The sequence below is a fragment of the Pseudophryne corroboree genome, chromosome 5 (assembly GCF_028390025.1).
Source record: "Pseudophryne corroboree isolate aPseCor3 chromosome 5, aPseCor3.hap2, whole genome shotgun sequence".
Lineage (NCBI taxonomy): Eukaryota > Metazoa > Chordata > Amphibia > Anura > Myobatrachidae > Pseudophryne > Pseudophryne corroboree.
In genome coordinates, this window is record NC_086448.1 from 353,595,667 (window position 1) to 353,616,596 (window position 20,930).

The following is a 20,930-nucleotide window of genomic DNA, read 5'->3' on the forward strand; positions in this document are numbered from 1 at the left end:
CAGTCTGGATCCTCTTTGTGCAGACATTATCTCCAGCATCAGTCTGCCTTATAGCAATGTCTTACAGAAGTAAAATATCTGAACCAAGCTAGACCTTCCCATCTTCTCCAGTGGGAATTAGTGACCATTCGTAATCAGCTTCAAAAACTATTTATGGCCTGCATGTGTAGTGCACTGATGAAACTTTAGCAGAAGTTTTACATTTTAGGAAACAAAGCTGATACATTTTTGGCCCATAAACTCTGCATGCATCATTGCAGGAATTGGATCAAAGCTACTTACTCTACAGATGGGCAGAAATTGCTTAACCCTTCTGCCATAGCTGATGCATTTGCTCGATATTACGAGAAACTACAGTATATAATTTGAATACAGATGCTGAAACCCCACAGCCTCCTACATTTCCCCATTCCACAGAACTCTCTAGCTCCCCAAAACTGATGACTGATGATGTAATAGTTCTCAATGTCCCATGTCAAATGATAAAGTTCTTGATGTTTTTTGATCACTCCCTGGGCCGGATGAATTAGATAATTTTTTTTATAAACAGTTCATCTCTGGTATTGCTCTCCATTCTGTATATATTTGCTACTGGACAAGGTTTTTCACTGCTTAAATGATGGAAACTCATAATCTGTGAGAACTATATTATCACTTCCGTGACTCCTTGTTCTTCTTTACGATGAAGATATTTCTTAATGAAATTGGCTGTATGTTTGGGGTCATTCTCCTGCTGCAGAATAAATGTGGAGCCAGAAAGATGCCTCCCTGATGGTATTGCATGATAGATAAGTACCTGCCTGTATTTCTCAGCATTGAAGCACAAAGAAATGGAAAATGTTGAGGACTGTATGTTTGGGGTTATTGTCCTGCTGCAGAATAAATGTGGAGCCAATAAGATGCCTTCCTGATGATATTTCATTATAGATAAGTACCTGTCTGTATTTCTCAGCATTGAAGCACAAAGAAATGGGAAATGTTGAGGACTGTAGACTCAGTGGTTGGCCAAGAAAACTTAGGGCCTAATTCAGATCTGATTGCTGGGCTACATTTTTTTGCTGTCCTGCAATCAGATAGTCATGGCCTACAGTGGGAGTGTATTTTCTTCGTGCAAGTGTGTGATGCTATGCGTACGCAGAGCTGCTAAAATTCTGTGTATGCAGTCTCTGCACAGCCCAGGACTTAGTCTTCCAGTGTGATTGAAACAGGCTGATCAGGGCCGGAGCTGACGTCAGACACTCTCCCTTAAAACGATTGGGCACTCCTGCATTTTCAAGAACACAGTCAATTACCACCCACAAACAGCTTCCTCCTGTCAACCACCTTGCGAAAGCCCATGGAAATGTATTTTTCGCACCATCCCATCGCTGACAGGTGATCCCCCTTGTTGTTGTCCAACGCACGTGTGCATTGCGGTGCATATGCGTGCACTATTATGACCTGATCACCTGCTGTGCATAAAATGCACAGCAGCGATCAGATCTGAATTACCCCCTTATGGCATCAGATGAAAGACACATCATGCTTACTTCCCTTCAAAATCAGAAGATGTCCAGCAGTGTCAACAGTTCAGAATTGGCAGAAACCAGTGGGACACAGGTACACCCACCTACTGTTCAGAGAAGTATGGCCAGAAGTGGTCTTCATGGAACAATTGCGACCACAAAGCCATACCTTCAACATGGAAACAAGGCCAAGTGACTTGACCATGCACAGAAACATAGGAATTGGTCTGCAGAAAAATGGTAGCAGGTGCTCTGGACTAATGAGTCAAATTTGAAATATTTGCCTGTAACAGAAGGCAGTTTATTTGCTGAAGGGCTGGACAGCAATACACTAATGAGTGTCTGCAATGAAGCATGCGGAGGTTCCTTGCAAGTTTGGGGCTGTATTTTAGCAAATGGAGTTGGGGATTTGGTCAGGATTAATGGTGTCCTCAGTGCTGAGAAATACAGTCAGGTACTGTATTTATCCATAATGCAGTACCAGGTGGAATCTGATTGGCTTCAAATTTATTCTACAGCAGAACAACGACCCAAAACATACAGCAAATGTCAATAAGATCTATCTTTAGTGTAAAGAAGAACAAGGAGTCCATGAATTGATGATATAGTCCACAGAGAGTCCTGAGCTCGACATCATCGAGTCTGGGATTACATGAAGAGACAGAAGGATTTGAACAAGCCTACATTCACAGATGATCTGTAGTTAGTTCTCCAAGATATTTGGAACAACCTCCCTGCCAAGTTCCTTCAAAAACTGTGGGCAAGTGTACCTAGAGGAATTGATGCCTTTTTCAAGGGAAAGGGTGGTCACACACAATATTTATTTGATATAATTTATTTTCTGTTCATTAACTTTGTATTTTGTTAATTAATACAAATAAAATATTAACACTTCTATTTTTGAAAGCATTCTTAGTTTGCAGCATTTTTCCACACCTGCCTAAAACTTGCACAGTACTGTGTATCATTTTTGTTTTAACATGCAGCTCAGTTCAAACTGCATGGAGTCACAGGGCTTTTATATGCACATGAACAAAGCGCACTAGGGAAAATGCACCACACAGCATAAACAAAGTAGAATATCTGACAGTGAGTCACACAGTACACAATGTAGTGCTGCTTGTGAACAGCTACTTTAGATGGACACAGCACACCCAATTTACAGTGGAGTACTGTGCAGCATACAGCAGTGTGCCCTCTATACACTGACTATACACAGAGCACAGCCACTTATAAGTCTGGGGTCTGGAGTGTGACACTGCACAGACAACACAATACTACAGTGCAGCTCTATGTACTGACTAGGGGCCTGATTCAGACCTGATCGCTGTTGTGCGAATTCACACAGCGGTTGATTATCGAATGACTGTGCATGCGTATGCACCGCAATGCACAGGCACGATGCCAAACAGCGACAGAATGGTTCGAAAATTTTGATCGCTAGGAGTGGTAACTGGCTGTTTTCTGTGAGTGTCTGGAAAAACGCAGGCATTCCCACGCGTTCTCAGGGTGGGGGTGGGTGATGTCCGCTCCGGCCCCGATCAGTCTGATTCTATCGCACTGGAGGAGTAAGTCCTTGGCTACGCACAGACTGCAAAGGCTGCACAGACTGGAAAACATTCATCGGGGAGTGAATTGTGAACGGATTTGCAGCTGTCCGCTACATGGCAAAGTTTTTGCACGGTGTACTCGTGCATTCATTCTCCCTGGGCGGCGACTATCTGATCGCAGACCTCTGCAAATTTTCAGCACAGCGATCAGGTCTGAATCGGGCCCTATATACAGAGTCACTTGTAAGTCTGGTGCCTGACATGTACAGCCAATACAGCAGAGAACAGCGCAGCATACAGAGGCATGCCTGAGAGTGAAATGGCGCAGAGTACCAACTACCATGACAATCTGACGCCGGAAGGATGATGTTTTGCCTTAAAGTGCAATCTGAGTCTGGCGGTGAAATCAGAGCTGCGTTTCGGGAAGACTCAGATCATGGAAGTTCGGAGTAGAGATAAGCGGGTTCGGTTTTACTCGGATTTACTTGGATTTACCCGAATCTCCTTATTGGCTATCGGATGTCACGAGTTTTGGTTAGCCAATAAGAAAAATCCAGAAAATAAGAAATGTCGATAATTCTGATGTAAAGAACCGAGTAAATCCGAACCCGCTCATCTCTAGTTCGGAGTGAGTCAGATTCCAAGGAATCCAAAGCCCTCATCTCTAGTACAAAATCGATTACAGTACTAAAGCTAAAGACCTTTTGTTATTTTTCAACATACGTATAGTGTATGTATTTGTCAAACATATTTTCACATTTGCATTCATACAGTTCCAGTAAATGCATGTTGCAAGTATCATTTTTATTATTATTATTATTATTATTATTACTGTATTTACTGTACATGTTTGTGTTCATTAACATTTTAGTTATAATATAGCATTTTCATTATATTGACGTTTGAAACTCAGTTTCATTTGTCACTCAGCATGTAATGTTGTGAAGTAAACAAAAATATATTTGAATTGAGAAAAGTTTACTATCTCCATTGGTATAAGAAACAGTGTGAAACATTCAGAAACTAAAAGCAAAGCTCTTCAAATAAACCCATATAGTTACTTTCAAACTGTAATTTTCTAAAATGCAATACAAGCTATTGCATGTTCACAATGATACCTAAACCCAAAAATCTACAGTACTTGACACAACAGGTCAATATCACACAAGGCAAGAAATTAATTCTCAAAAACCGTCTCTTCTCAAAAACCTTCTTCTTTCTCTGAGAAATCAAATTACATTAATATCTAAAATAGCTCAAAAGCACACAATAAAAATAAGAACACTACTGTTGACTGTTACTAGTTTAATGCATTTAAATATTTATAAACAATCATAGCACAATAATACATTAATTAAACCATAAATAATTAATTTATGTCATAATTACAATATTTATAATTAAAACTAAATAGTTATATTAGATCTCAAAGTAATTTGTAATGTGAAGTAGAAAATAAAAATAATAAATACGAGAGTTGATAAACATCCATTTTTGTACTTAATGTATGACAGAACCCCCTTTTCTAAGATGTGTGCTCTACTTTCTAAAATGCTTTGTGACGTGGCCTGGGCTGTATTTAGTCTTTTAAAATGAGTTTAAACTTGAAAGACACACAATTTCTCTTTTCGTTTGTAGCTTTGAAAATGTATAATAAAGAATACAGTATATAGCTTTACTTAATAAAAATACAAGAACACTTTACATACCTCTGGCTTTTCCCTGGCTTTCCACAACACCTGGTAACACAAAGGAAGGATGTGTACTCAATAGGTTATACTTTTACCTAGTTGTTACATATTTTTGTGCTTCAATTTGACTTTTTTGAATATCCATGTAATGACTAAGGGTAGTTTGACCCATCTCCATCATGTGCAGTAAGAGCAGGGGTGTGCACCTCTGGTGTATGCCCTTCCAAAAACAAAACAAAAAACACACTTACTAATGGCTTCCACCATAGGGAAGAGATGCAACAGATTGCCAGGAAAGGACCGAAGAACTGGAAAGTATTAAGGGAGGAGAGGTCTCATGTTATGCCTTAGTTGCAGGAATATTCTGTGACAGAGGAACAATGTTTTCTGCTGAATAACAACAGTGCATTGTCCACTATGCAGTACCACAACTAGGGGTCCAGATGTCTCTAGCATGACTTGACTAAAACTTCTACTCAGCTGTGATGTAATGTCATGGCATCAAGCGTTCTACACTTCTGGACCACAATATGTTGGAGGTTTTGTGATGGAGCCCAGAGCTAGGAGGTTAGACCAAAAGGCAAGGCTGGGATTTTTGGCACAGAGGTTTTAGCATTATTGGGCAGTTAAGAGACACCCAGGGGCTATATTTTGTGGGTAGATGAGCTGGGTGGTGTAACCCTTCTTAGCTTGCAGGTGCCACCCTGGCCAAAAATTAGTTACGGCACTGCCACTATGTTCTAAAGTATATGAAGAATGTTTTCTCAGTGATGCCATCAAATATAATTTAATATAAAGAAGCCATGCATTTTTATTAAATAAAATAACTGAACGTACTGTATAGTAAAATTTCAGAAAAAGAGCAAACTTCCCCATGCTTGCTGTATGGGGGTACATCAAACTGTTTACATATAATTTAGCTTTTCAAATATGTTTATACCTTTTCCTTGTTATTACTTCAACATGATAATAAAGGCTCCTATTTGACATGTAGATTCTTATATTCATCATTTAACTTTACATATATATCACAGCTAAACCAGTTATGGACTTTTACTGAAACACTTTACAAATTATTTAGTGATGATTCTGGGTCTGCAAATTGCAGCTGTGAAAGTATAACTTACAGCATTGCGATATCTATTTATCAAGCTGTTTCTTTTGTACCATTCTGTACTTGATACTACAGCTGGACATCAGTAACTAATAGTGTGCCACAAAGTCATTGTGCTGTCATTCAATAGCAGAGCCGGCCATAGGCATAGGCAAACTAGGCAATTGCCTAGGGCATTTGATATGCCTAGGGGCATCAGCAGCTTCTGCTGATTAAAATGATATGCGGCATGCCTATATTCTGTGTGTAGCATTTCATATGCAGATACAGCCACAGTCTCACACAGTATATAGGCATGCTGCATATCAGTTTAATCAGCAGAAGCTGCTTGTGTATCCTAGCCACATAGCAATGCAAATAAGATGCATTTTCATAAAAAAAAAGGTGCCTGACGTTGGCATTGAGGCAAGATTTATGAGGACACATCTGTATCCAAGCATTGGCAGAGGTCACAGTGTTAGTGGCAGTGTGAGTGCTGTGTGCATGTGAGTGGGTTGGTTGTGCAGTAGTGTTCGGAATATGTGTAAGGAGCATTGTGTGTATCATGTAAAAATGCATTAATAATGTGCAACATATGTGTAAAGGGGCACTATGTGTGTCATTATGTGTATAAGGGCATTAATAATGTGCGGCATATGTGTAACAGGGTACTACTGTATGTGTGTCATTATGTGTATAGGGGCACTAATAATGTGCAGCAAATGTGTAGGGGTCACTATGTGTGTCATTATGTGTATAAGGGCATTAATAATGTGTGGCATATGTGTAAGGGACATTATGTGTAAAAGGGCATTAATAAAGGTTGTCATAATGTGTAAGGTGCATTATGCTTATAAGGACATTAATAATGTGTCTCATAAGTGTAAGGGGCATTACTGTGTGCAATTGTGTATACATGCATTACTAATGCGTGGCATTAGGTGTATAAGGTGCTCTACTATGTGGCGTTGCATATAGAAAGGGCACTACTGTGTCGGCTAGTGTGAATAAAGAGCAATAGGGTGTGGTGTAATGTGAATAAGGAGCAATTCAGTGTGATGTAATGTGAATAAAAGGCTCTACTGTGAGGAGTAACGTTTATAAGGAAAAGTGATACTACTGTGGGATGTAATATGAATTATGAACACTATCGCATGATCAAATGTGAATAAAGTTGCAGTAATGTGTGGCATAATTGGAAGTGGGGTTACTATTGTGCCCCTTGCCAGCAAAAACTTTTTGGGCTGTGCGCCAAATGTGCGAACTGTTTCTATTTAAAATATAGGGGGTACAAACACCAAAATAATGACTGCTATGGGTGAGGGGTGATGGTGCTAGGAAAGAGGTGCAAGGTCAGAGGCGGACCCAGCGGTGGTGCTAGGGGGCACCAGCCAAAATCTTGCCTAGGGCATCATATTGGCTAGGGCCGGCCCTGTTCAATAGTTTATGAGGGCAAAAGAACACTGGCCAATTAGAGATATTATCAATAGGAAAGAATAAAAGATAATATGAATGAATGATCAGGCTAAACCCATCACATATGCAAGCCAGGTTGGTTTAGCCTTGTAAATGATTGCCGCTTTAAAAAAAACCTTACAAGTTCTGCCAGAATCTCAGAGTGAATCTCATGGTCAGTGTGTGGCGATGTACCCAAACAATGCAACAAAATGAGTTTGTACATTTGGGTGTTCTTTTACTTTCTTGATGTGACTTATATAAATCCATGACTGCTGTATCAAATGTCTGGATTCAATGAATCAGGGCCTAATTCAGATTTATAAATAAACTTGATGGTTTACATACAAATCTGATATTTAGGGGTCTGCGCTGGTGAAAGACCTGTTCTGCAACTGTACAGAAAAGGTTTTGCGATATTACTTGCAGCTGCATGTCTGCCACAGCATGATGGTGGAGCAGTAGCAACTGCACTGTTCTTCAAAATGGGGGGTGACCATCGATGATCTGACCTCAGACGAAGCACTCAGATCTCACAGATGAATGCAAGAGGTGTCTATCTCCTACAGTTACCTCCTGCTGTATTGCAAGGTATTGCACAGTTGCTTCCCTGCAGCTATGCAATTCCTTACAAATTTTGCCCCCTTTCGCTCACTGTGGCTGGGTCAATTTCTGGTAGTGCCGCTGGGGTGCCCGTTTCCACACTCACGATGGCTGTAGCATGCTCCTAGTACCACACGATCTCTTCCACAGCCACCGGTATTCATGTCTCCAGTGCAGCCTCTGGGATTTGTAGCTCCCTTCCCTTCTTAATGATGTCATCAAGTCACTCACATTCCCACTCCTGGTGACGGCAATGGCCAGTCCTCCTCACAGCCCCTGCCCTAGCAATTGGCACGGATGTGCTCAATCATGCTTATGTGGTCGAGCTCCACTCTCACCTCCTTCTGCGACAGGGTCATACTTGTGATAGCATCCCAGCAGCTCCTGCTTTGGGTCCCCTTTTCCCAGAGCCAGGTGCCCTTTAGCATCTTGGGGTCCCTTACCAATTCTTTCACCCACCTCCTCTGTTTTTTACCTTCTCTGGACCGGTGTAAAATAAACCATCTCAAATCAGTATCCTGCACCATTCTCCATCATATGTGCCTGTAGGGATGGACTTTAGACCCAACTCCCAGCAGTCACCATCCATTTTAGGGACTAACTATCCTATGGTAATGCAGCAGTTCAGCTCTTGAACCTTTTGTCCCCTCAAGTAAGTTCTTTTTCTTATTCTATCCCCATTCTCTCAATTTTTGCACATGGCACATGGATTCAGGCTCTGTCTGACTCCTTCCATTTTTCAATCTGTCATTTTGCCTCCTGTCACTTCAGCTTCTCTGGGCTTTCTCTCAATTCCTATTGCGGGGGCTGTGGTTCCACCCCTGCATCATTTTTTTCTTAACCGCCCGCTGTTTCTATATCACACATGTCTTCATCTGTGCTTCCTGTCATTTCCACATCTTAGTTGACTGATTTGTCTGCCTCTGTCCTTTCTCCTGCTGCCAGTTTGGCATCTGCTCAAATTGAACCTGACTGACCCATTCAAAGGATTCTCGTGACCAAAAACCGCTTTGCGCTCTGATGTCTCAGTAGTTGCAGGTTCATCCACTGCTGTCATAGAGTCTTGTCCTTAGGACCCTATTACTTTATCCTCTTTAGCTTCTTCCTCTTCATCTAGCACTGTTATCATCTGTTCTGCTATATTTATTTGGCTGTGTTTCTTTTATGCAAATCTGATTATTGTAGTTTTCTTTATAGATGGGAACTTGTACGACAAGTCTGTCTGGATCCTGGGTCACTACTTTGTATTTTGGTGGAATGGCATTTGTTAAAAGTATTATTCAATGTCATTTCCGGGTGGTGAGGTGGATAGGTGTGGTTTGACTTGCTTCCCTTGTTATCCAGTAGTGTTGATAAAAGGGGTGTCCCTGGTAAGTTACTATTACACCTTGGAGGCAATAATACGGGCACTATGAAAGGAGTGCAAATGATTATGGCCATTAAGGATAGCTTGACCCAGGTAAGCATTCATCAGGAATCTATCATCTGTTCGGATATTGTGCCATGGCAAATTTGTAGAGGTCATAAAGGTGGTGCAGCTATGGTCTGTGTAAGGCAGAAAGTGTACAGGGCAGTTGACAAGTTTGACTTTCAGTACACTGTTCCGTGTCCATCTTAGTTCCAATGGGTTGGCTTTGTTTTTGGAGCATCTTCCTGTGTTTTTATTTTAGGGTGTTGGAGTTGAAGTGGTTTATTGAACAGGGCTTTGGTTAAGAAACTGCTGACCGGTGGCCATATTGGGTGCAAGCACGGTTACCTGGCATTTCGTTTTTCATTATCAGGAGGTTTTTTCCTGAAGGGTGGGTCAGAACTGGCCAATTAGGGGGAGATGGTTCTTTGGTAACCAAGGTTGCGCAAAGAGAAGAAAAAAGAAAGACTCTGTGTTGGGGCACGCTTAGAAATTTGAAATAAGTTTATTAAAACTTAACATTTAATTAATAACGAATAAAAGTAATGAGGAGTTTGATACAAAAAAATTGTTCAAGAACACAAAGTAAACATATATATTGACAGAAATCAGGATAAGCCTGATACAAAATTATGGGCACCTGTGGTGAAAAATATACTGAAAAACATAAAAAATTACAAAAAATTTATATTATTAAGGTGCCTGAGTTAATCAAAATTCAAAATTGGAGTAGAGGTAAATGATATGTACATATAATCACCGCAGTGATAATTGTAGGTAAGCACCTAGTCTAAAACCTCATGAGAATAGATGAGAGGCACAAAGGTTCATAATTGAAATGTCAAATGACTGAGGGTAATCACCTGGTAGAGATTCTGTTTGCTAAAAGGCTAGATCCTTATAGATAACAAAGCATTTAAGATAAAAGTATGATTATTAAAGATACAAAAGAGCATTGATAAATAAGCCTAAAGGCAAAGCCAATTGTAGATAAATAGAAGGTTTGCGGGAAAGTTGGATAAGGAATAGGTAAGTTTCAGAAGTTGCTCTAACACTTCTGCTGTTTGTGATCAGAGGTCACAATCTTACTGCACCTGATATTCCCAAGAGGTCACCCTACTAGGTACTGATCAGGCTTATCAGCGCTTAGCTTCCAAGGTCGGATGAGATTGGGCGTTGCTGCTGAAATATGGCAGTAATAAACACTAGGACACAAATGAGAGAGTGTAATGAGTAGTGAGCAACAAGGTACTTCTGCTGTCCAGTTTCTAGCGCAGATTCTCTGTTGCTGTGCTGTGTGTAATAATCAAACCTTCTGATAAAGGAGGAAATGTAGTACTCTGGCCGAAAGTAATGTATATTACTGAGGCCATGAGACAACTAGGAGATTCACAATGCTATAAACGCATACTTTTTGACCCTACGGACAACTTCAGGATTGCCCTTAACAGGATTTTGGACCGGGCTCACTCTATGGGCACTCTTACCAAAGAATAGAAGATCTACCTTACAACTGACAAACCTAAAACTCCCACCCTCTACCTATTGCCGAAAATACATAAAAATATCAATGTCCCTCCGGGGCGCCCTATTGTATCTGGGCTAGTGTTTTTTTGGATCTACACCTGCGACAACATGTGCTCAATCTTCCCTCATACATAAGGGATACCACCGATGTACTTCAAAAACTACATGACATCAAACTGGACACCCACCACCTTTTGGTTACCCTCGATGTTGAATCTTTATACACTAGCATCAATCACCAGGTGGGCATACAAGCTGTGCAGTACTTCCTCGGTATGGCCGATAACAGCGATTTTCACAATTTTCTGATTGAACTTCTGGAATTTGTACTCACTCGCAACTATTTCACCTTCAATGACCACTTTTTCCTTCAGATCCGGGGCACTGCTATGGGTGCCGCTTGTGCCCCTACTTACGCCAACCTTTATTTAGGCTGGTGGGAAAGAGAAATTGTCATGCACCCTGATAATGACAAATTCACTCAACATATCTTAGCTTGGTGGCGTTACATAGACGACATTATCCTGATCTGGGAAGGTGATGAGAAATTACTACTATCCTTTATTGCAGCATTAAACTGCAACAATATCAATCTCAAGCTTACATACCACATTAGCACCAATCAAGTATCCTTTCTGGATCTCAATATATACAAAACTCCGGATGGCCTCATACAAACCGAACTGTATCGAAAGACCACAGCCACCAATAGCCTTCTCCATCAAACCAGTTCTCATTTTCCACCTACCATCACCAATATCCCCAAAGGGGAGTTTTTGCGCCTTAAAAGGAACTGCTCAGATCCCAATACCTTCAGATTGAAGAGTAATGAACTCACCTCAAGACTACTGGAACGAGGCTACAGCCATCGCTCTATCAAAAGAGCTAGATGGCACTGCAATCAAATACCGAGGGATACCTTGATTTTCCCTAACAAGGAAAGTACGAATTCATCCACACAAAACAATACTCTAAGATTTGTGGGCACTTTCTGTAAGGAGTGGAAATTGATTAAAGAATCTATTGACAAACATTGGTCAATTCTACACTTGGATGAGGATCTTTCTAAGACTATTGGACAGAAGGTATCCATGAGCTGGAGACGTTCCAGAAATCTCAAGGACAGACTAACGAGTAGCCACTATACCAAGAATCCAAAGAAAATCACCACTCTCAAAGGCTCTTTTCCTTGCGGAAATTGTAAAGCATGTTCTCATATGACCAAAATGTCCACTATACGGGACCGTTATAACAACCTACTAACCATCGAACAATTTATCAACTGTAATGCCATTGGAGTCGTGTACTGCATTTACTGCAGTTGCAACATGAAATACGTGGGCATCACTACAAGGGCCCTAAAACAACATATTTTAGAACATGTTGGATCTGTGAGGAATGCCTCAACTGATCTCTCAAAACACAAAAAATTGACCTCAGTCGCACGCCACTTCCATCACTACCATGGGGGTAACCCGAATGATTTGAAAGCTTTTGGACTAGAGAAAATCAGCTTGGGAATTCGTGGTGGCGACCTCATGAAAGAGCTTTTGAGACATGAATCCGAATGGACTTTCAAATTGGATTGCCTAGCACCCAAGGGCATGAATGAATACATAAATTACACGGCTTTTCTTTAAATAATTTTCCAATTCTCAACACACCTCCTCACTGCATAACACACATATCACCACCTTTTCCCTTCTCATAACATTTAATCACTTTCTCTCTTCCTTTGCATCCCTCTCCCTCACCTCCCTCCCTCTTTTCCCCATGTGTCACACCCTGCTAGTATCACCATTATCCCTCAACTTCCTTAAAATCTCGGCCTTACACACACCCACTTATTACCCTTTCTTCTCTTTACACACAGTTCCCAAACCTTAAGCATTATTCTCACTTCCACTCCCACACTTTAAATCATTTATGTAACAAATCACTTTTTATATCATCAGGTTATTCAGTCCTACCACAAACCCTCTCCCGCTCTCCCTATTGGGGACTCCGCACATCTAATCTCACAAATCAAACACGACAAGGGTTTTTTTGTTTTTTCTTCATGACTTATTATAATAACAGAGCAGCAATTTTGGAAAAGCAGAATTGAGACCTCTACTTGTCTTGTTTCATACCAAGGTGAAGGGAATGGACCCCTCTCATCCCAATATTTGATGCTGATAGCAGATATGGGGAAAGCAGAGGGTTCAACCCTTCAAGTACTTTGGTACTAGCCTCTCCTTTATCTACATTGGATAACTGTGTGATTTCCTTTCCATGTACACACTCTCTCATTCCAGCAGCCGGGCTACTCTGCAATGCTGTAGTAACAGAGGGTTCTGAGCAGCAACATTGGAAAAGCAGAAGTAGGTACCTCTATTTCTCCTATTTCAATACCGCGGTGAAGGAGGCAGACCCCTCTCATCCTGACATTCGATGCTATATGCAGATGTTTGAGACAGCAGAAGGTCTGCACCTTCCTATACCTCGGTATCTTTCCATTTCCAATCAAGGAAATTCATCTATGAAGTGGTCTCTATTGATGCACTTTTTCAATTAAAGGGTATTCTTTATGGAGAAAGATACAGGTCATTTATTTCCAGCTGTGATTTGAGGACAATTATTATTATTTTTTATGCTGTACATATAATATTGATATAGGATATTCAAAATTGTGCATTAACTCCCATAGGGGGTTATTATCATCTCTTGAGAGTAAGTGACTGCATATTCAATTTTTGTGGTTTGAAGCATATACAAACTCCACACTGGGATGACACTTTCACTTCTGGATACATTGGAACAAGTTTTGTGATTTGAAGCACATACAAACTCCACACTGGGATGACAATCAGTCCTTTTTGATGTATTGCAAAGCATGTATAAACTTCACACGGTTATAAAATTCAAGCATGATCAATGTGTTGTATCATTTTCCTGCTTTCATATAAGGGATATTGATTGGCATGAAATTTGTTTTGAAATCAATGATTTATGATATTTTTCAATCCCATATCTTTAATTGATTATATTATGCATAGGAATTTTTAAACTTATTGAATCTTTTGACTCTGTGAATGATGTTGTGAGGCACGTGGTAATTCTACACAAACAACAAAGTGCGTATCATCCTGTTGGAGCTGGGTCCCTCATAATGGAGACCTAAGTCCTATGCATAGGCTATTGGGATCGTAAACATACAGATTTCTCTTTACTTACCTGCATCCATGATATGATGTATATATATGAACTGCATATGGAAGCGTTTGGAGTTTTTGTCATCTGATGGTTAGAAGTCGCACCCAGGGAAGCCCACTCTCCTTGCTATTATGGAAATGGGTTATATACCATAGGGGAGTTTACAAATCGACTGTGGTACTCGATAAGTGTGTCATCCGCAACAAATACTCTAACTAACCACTTTGTCTCTCTCCCCTCTCCCGGTTTTTAGGAGATCCAATATTTCCATTTATTTATTTATTTATCATTATTATTATTATTATTATTATTTTTATATTTTTTCAGTGTTTCCTATGTGACCCAAGCCATGAAGATCCACCACACTAATGCATACTATGGCAATAAGATGAGCTACTAACAGTGCACGAATGCATTGCAGCACTTCCAGCCGTGATAAAACCTTTTTTCCGTATATCCGGCCATCTAACAACGGTTACCTAGCAACTCCAGCCTCATAGCATAAACGGATGACTTTACTTCCGGCCTGACGTCCAGTTGAAACGCAAACTCCGGAACGCACGCGACCACATGACTTCCGGCCAAGAACGACACTTCCGGTCTGACGCGATCGCGGGATCCCGATATACAGAACATCTCAATGAACTATTCATACGGCAGCCACCTCCCCATGACTTTATATTTACACTTTCAGGTGTAAGAACAGTCGCCAGCCTTCTGCTGTTTTTGATGTCTTTGATGTTTCCCTTTTTTTTTTTTTTTTTTTTTTCATCAGCACAATTCCCTATTTAAAATGAGGGTGATGTCACTATGGACTTCCACCAATCGGAATCCCTAGTGATGTTAAGCCCTCCCAGTTCCCTCCCTCCTCTGCCTTAAATACAGCAGCTTTTTCCTTATGCCCTGACACAGTGAACAAGCCACCCTGGTGAAACGGTCCGTCTGTGCTCAGTGATGCTGAACTCTTTCTAGCTCAGATCACTTTTGGGACTCCCTGGTATTGTATGTGCCCATTTGGACTCCAGTTATTTAACTGATACTGATATATAATCAATATTGTTTTTTTTCCATGTTTGCTATTTTTGATCCTTAATTATTGTTCTAAACCATTTTCTGGTTTTTCCTTTTAAATGTAATACTTTTTTGCAGAATCCTTTCTGCATAAACAGGGTCTTATACCCATTTTGGTAAGCCTTTACCATGCAGCCTGTGTTTACTTTCCTTTTTCCAATTAATCGTTGATTTCATGATTGTTTTATTTCATAATTTACTTAATTTGTGATCTCACCACATTACCATTTCTTCTCCTTCTTCTAATTTTCCCACCACCCTTTTTTTCAATAGGTAAGCTTAACCCACCTCTCTCATCCACTGTCCGCTATATATCTATATAAGACAGTGGACAGCAGAAGGCAGGGTTTCCTCCCTATTCTGAGCATATCTCACTTCTATTTTTAGTACCCTCTCATCCAGATGCGAGACCACTCTCTGCAATGCTCACAGCAACAGAGAATCTGCGCTAGAAACTGGACAGCAGAAGTACCTTGTTGCTCACTACTCATTACACTCTCTCATTTGTGTCCTAGTGTTTATTACTGCCATATTTCAGCAGCAACGCCCAATCTCATCCGACCTTGGAAGCTAAGCGCTGATAAGCCTGATCAGTACCTAGTAGGGTGACCTCTTGGGAATATCAGGTGCAGTAAGATTGTGACCTCTGATCACAAACAGCAGAAGTGTTAGAGCAACTTCTGAAACTTACCTATTCCTTATCCAACTTTCCCGCAAACCTTCTATTTATCTACAATTGGCTTTGCCTTTAGGCTTATTTATCAATGCTCTTTTGTATCTTTAATAATCATACTTTTATCTTAAATGCTTTGTTATCTATAAGGATCTAGCCTTTTAGCAAACAGAATCTCTACCAGGTGATTACCCTCAGTCATTTGACATTTCAATTATGAACCTTTGTGCCTCTCATCTATTCTCATGAGGTTTTAGACTAGGTGCTTACCTACAATTATCACTGCGGTGATTATATGTACATATCATTTACCTCTACTCCAATTTTGAATTTTGATTAACTCAGGCACCTTAATAATATAAATTTTTTGTAATTTTTTATGTTTTTCAGTATATTTTTCACCACAGGTGCCCATAATTTTGTATCAGGCTTATCCTGATTTCTGTCAATATATATGTTTACTTTGTGTTCTTGAACAATTTTTTTGTATCAAACTCCTCATTACTTTTATTCGTTATTAATTAAATGTTAAGTTTTAATAAACTTATTTCAAATTTCTAAGCGTGCCCCAACACAGAGTCTTTCTTTTTTCTTCTCTTTGCTTAACCATTACTGACTCTGGGAGCACCACCAACTCAAATAATTATTTAGATGTCTTCATTAAGAATCTTTAAATTTAAACTTAGTATCGTTGGTCATTCCCTGAACAGTTTTCTACAATCTCTGTATTAATCTATGTTCATCATTACCACATTTTTCCTGTGCGGAACCAAACCAAATTTCTGTTAACTCTGTAACCAAGGTTGCACCAGGGATTGTTATAATATTGCCTCCATTATATTTATACAGTACTTGGCTGTAGCTGGCATTCAGTGTTTTCTTGCCACCCAAATTCATTTAATTGGCAATATGACTATTAATAAATGCTGGATCCCCAGCTTTTCAAAAACACAGTTGTTTCTGCTTTTATTTCTAGGCTTAACTAGTTTATATTTAATAAGAATGTTTCAATACTTGGGTTTTAAGCCATCAACTATATATAGCTTAAGACATTTCCCTCTTGCAAACTGGTCTGTTTCTCTTAATTTCTGTATAACAAAGGCTAATATGCATTTAATTCAGGAATTGTACAGTATGTAAATCAAAAGTCCTAGTTAAAATTCCTCTTTTATGCAGATACATCCCAGACTTATGTTTTAACTTCCAATCAGTTGGTGACAAATGTACACACTGACACATATAAAATACTACAATATTAGTTATAAAATATACAAATTCTTCCTTGGTAATTTAAAAGACAGACACCTTTAAATGTTGCATCCAGCTCAGAGGCAGAGGTATGGGTAAAATGGTGGATTAATCTTTTGTGTACAAAATTTGCAAAACTGTATCTACTGTAGATTCATGATTTTTCAATTCACCTGAAAATATGTACAGTGAAAACAATGTCTTAGCAAATTCCAACCTACTCACAGGTACAAGTTGTTTATTTTCCATTTAGAATCATAATATACTGTAGATTACAAACAGAATATTTTATGAAAATGCCACTTCTTAATGTGAAGCATATTGTTCAACCTGCATGATGATAAACAACGTGTCTGCTTAAATTTTATTTTTGATCTATTTTTCTCATTTTATGTCTATCGTAAACTATACAATCTGCTTGAGGAGTCATTGTATGACTGCATATGCCATATTATTTATTGAATGTTCTTTTCAAATCTCTTTATGTCTCTAAAAAAGAATGATACAATTTGGTTTCAGGATATATTGTTATATTTATGTGAATGCAAATAAAAAATAGGCAGCAAAATTTAGATTTAAGATAAACCTTATTTTTTATATAATCTTTTTTTTTACATTGTATATCTAGATTGTAGGAATTACAATAGATAACAGGTATAGTAGTAGTTTATTAGAAGCAAGTTGTCATTTATCATAGGATAATTTAAACAGCCAGATGTAAACATGAAGCTAGATAGATAGATAGATAGATAGATAGATAGAGAGGTAGAGGAACCAGCAGTATTTATACTGCTGAATGCCGTCTTCTGCTGCATTGTGGTGAAAATTAGACAAATCCCTTATCTGCTACAGTATGGTAATCACTAGAGATGTGCGTCTGGTACTTTTCATGTTTTTTTTGTTTTTGTTTTGGTTCTAATTCCACTTTCATGTTTTGGTTTTGGCTTGGTTTTGCCAAAACCACCCTTTCGTATTTTAGTTTTGGATCTGGATGATTTTGAAAAAACATAAAAACGGCTAAAATCACAGAATTTGGGGGTAATTTTGATCCTACGGTATTATTAACCTTAATAACATTAATTTCCAGTCTATTCTGAACACCTCACACCTCACAATATTGTTTTTTAGGCCAAAAGGTTGCACCGAGGTGGCTGTATGACTAAGCTAAGTGACACAAGTGGACAACACAAACACCTGGCCCATCTAGGAGTGGCACTGCAGTGTCAGACAGGAGGGCAGATTAAAAAAGGCCCCAAATAGCACATGATGCAAAGAAGAGAAATAGGTGCACCGAGGTTGCTGTATGGCTAAGCCAAGCGACACAAGTGTGTGGCACAAACACCTGGCCCATCTAGGAGTGGCACTGCAGTGTCAAACAGGATGGCACTTTTCAAAAATTAGGCCCCAAAAAGCACCTCATGCAAAGATGTAGAAGAGGTGCAATGAGGTAGCTGTATGACTTAGCCAAGCGACACAAACAATTCCCACTGGAATTATACAGCAATATCACTGGAATTATATGGAAATATCACTGGAATTATATGGCAGTACCACTGGACATATACGGCAGTATCACTGGAATTATATGGCGGTACCACTGGACATACAGTATACGGAAGTGTCGGACAGGATGGCACTTTAAAAAAATAGTCCCCAAACAGCACATGATGCAAAGAATAAAAAGAGTTGCAAGATGGAATTGTCCTTGGGCTCTCCCATCCACCCTTATGTTGTATAAACAGGACAGGCACACTTTAACAAACCAAACATTTCCGTGACAGGGTCTGGCACACGGCGGTGGCTGAAATGACTGGTTTGTTTGGGCCCCCACCAAAAAGAAGCAATCAATCTCTCCTAGCACAAACTGACTCTACAGAGGCAAGATGTCGACCTCATCCTCTGATTCCTCACCCCTTTCACTGTGTACATCCCCCTCTTCACAGAGTATTAATTCATGCCCACTGGAATCCACTATGACAGGTCCCTGTGTACTTTCCAGAGAGAATTGCTGGTCAAGGTCTTCCCGGAGGAATTTATAATTCATTTTGATGAACATCATCTTCTCCACATTTTGTGGAAGTAACCTCCTACGCCGATCGCTGACAAGGTTACCGGCTGCACTAAACACCCTTTCGGAGTACACACTGGAGGGGGGGGGGGGGGGCAACTTAGGTAAATTAAAGCCAGTTTGTGCAAGGGCCTCCAAATTGCCTCTTTTTCCTTCCAGTATGCATACAGACTGTCTGACATGCCTACTTGGATGCTGTCACTCATATAATCCTCCGCCATTCTTTCAATGGTGACAGAATCATATGCAGTGACAGTAGACATATCAGTAATAGCTGGCAGGTCCTTTAGTCCAGACCAAATGTCAACTTTCGCTCCTGACTGCCCTGCATTACTGCCAGTGGGTGGTATAGGAAATCTTATCCTTTTCCTTGCAGCCCCAGTGGTGGGAGAAATTGAAGGAGGAGCTGTCGACAGGTCACATTCCTCTTGAGTTGACAATTTATTCACCAGCAGCTCTTTGCACCTCTGCACACTTGTATCTGCCAGAAAAAGAGATATAATATAGGCTTTAAACCTAGGATCGAGCACGGTGGCCAAAATGTAGTGCTCTGATTTCAACAGATTGACCACCCGTGAATCCTGGCAAAGTGAATGAAGGACTCCATCCACAAGTCCCACATACTTAGCGGAATCGCTCCATCTTAGCTCCTCCTTCAATTTCTACAGCTGCTTCTGCAAAAGCCTGATGAGGGTAATGACCTGACTCAAGCTGGCAATGTCTGAACTGACTTCATGTGTGGCAAGTTCAAAGGTTCGGAGAACCTTGCACAAGACGGAAATAATTCTCCACTGCGCTTGAGTCAGGTGCATTCCTCCTCCTTTGCCTATATTGTAGGTGGATGTATAGGCTTTAATGGCCTTTTGCTGCTCCTCCATCCTCTGAAGCATATAGAGTGTTGAATTCCACCTCGTTACCACCTCTTGCTTCAGTTGATGGCAGGGCAGGTTTAGGAGTGTTTGCTGGTGCTCCAGTCTTCGGCACACAGTGGCAGAATGTCAAAAGTGGCCCGCAATTTTTCGGGCCACTGACAGCATCTCCTGTACACCCGTCAATTTTCAAACAATTCTGCACCACCAAATTAATTGTATGTGCAAAACATGGGTGTGCTGGAATTTTCCCCGTTGTAATGCACGCCCAATATTGGTGACATTGTCCGATATCACAAATCCCCAGGAGAGTCTAAGTGGAGTAAGCCAATGAGCAATGATGTCCCTAAGTTTCTGTAAGTAGTTGTCAGCGATGTGCCTCTTACGGAAAGCGGTGATACACAGCGTATCCTGCCTAGAAACGAGTTTGGATTTGAGAGATGCTGCTACTGGTGCCGCTGCTGTTGTTGCTGCAGGAGGCAATACATCTACCCAGTGGGCTGTCACAGTCATATAGTCCTTAGTCTGCCCTGTTCCACTTGAACTCATTAGTCGGGCAAGTCCCTAACATTTTGGAGGGTACAAATCTAAGGTGCGGGACACCCCAAAACGAAGCAGCTAAATGACCCCAGGGCAACACTAAAGTGAAAAAATATATAGTGAAAAAGTGAAAATAGGTTAGTAAAAGAGGCTGCTGAAAACAGCAGGGGTAAATTAGTGAGAAGTAATGAAGTGAGAAATAAAGTAGTGAGAGGTAAAGTAGTGAAAAGTGAAGGTGGAAAATGAGTTACATTGAAACAAAACACACAATAGAATTGAAAATAAATATGAAAGTGTTAATATGTGTTGCTCTTGAGGCCAAACAGCCACAGCAGTCCAGGGGGACCCACACCCCGACAAATGAGGTCACCTGGATGCGGTGGGCAAGCCGTTATTTATGGCCATAACTATACGAAGAACCTCGCTCATAATGC

General features: G+C 40.2%; 2 pseudogenes; one reads left to right on the forward strand and one right to left on the reverse strand.

The window, feature by feature from the left end:
• Positions 1-10,387: 10,387 nt before the first annotated feature.
• LOC134930388 (5S ribosomal RNA) lies at positions 10,388-10,506 on the reverse strand (annotated as a pseudogene).
• Positions 10,507-15,617: 5,111 nt separating this feature from the next.
• On the forward strand, positions 15,618-15,736 carry LOC134930400 (5S ribosomal RNA; annotated as a pseudogene).
• The last annotated feature ends 5,194 nt before the right edge of the window (positions 15,737-20,930 follow it).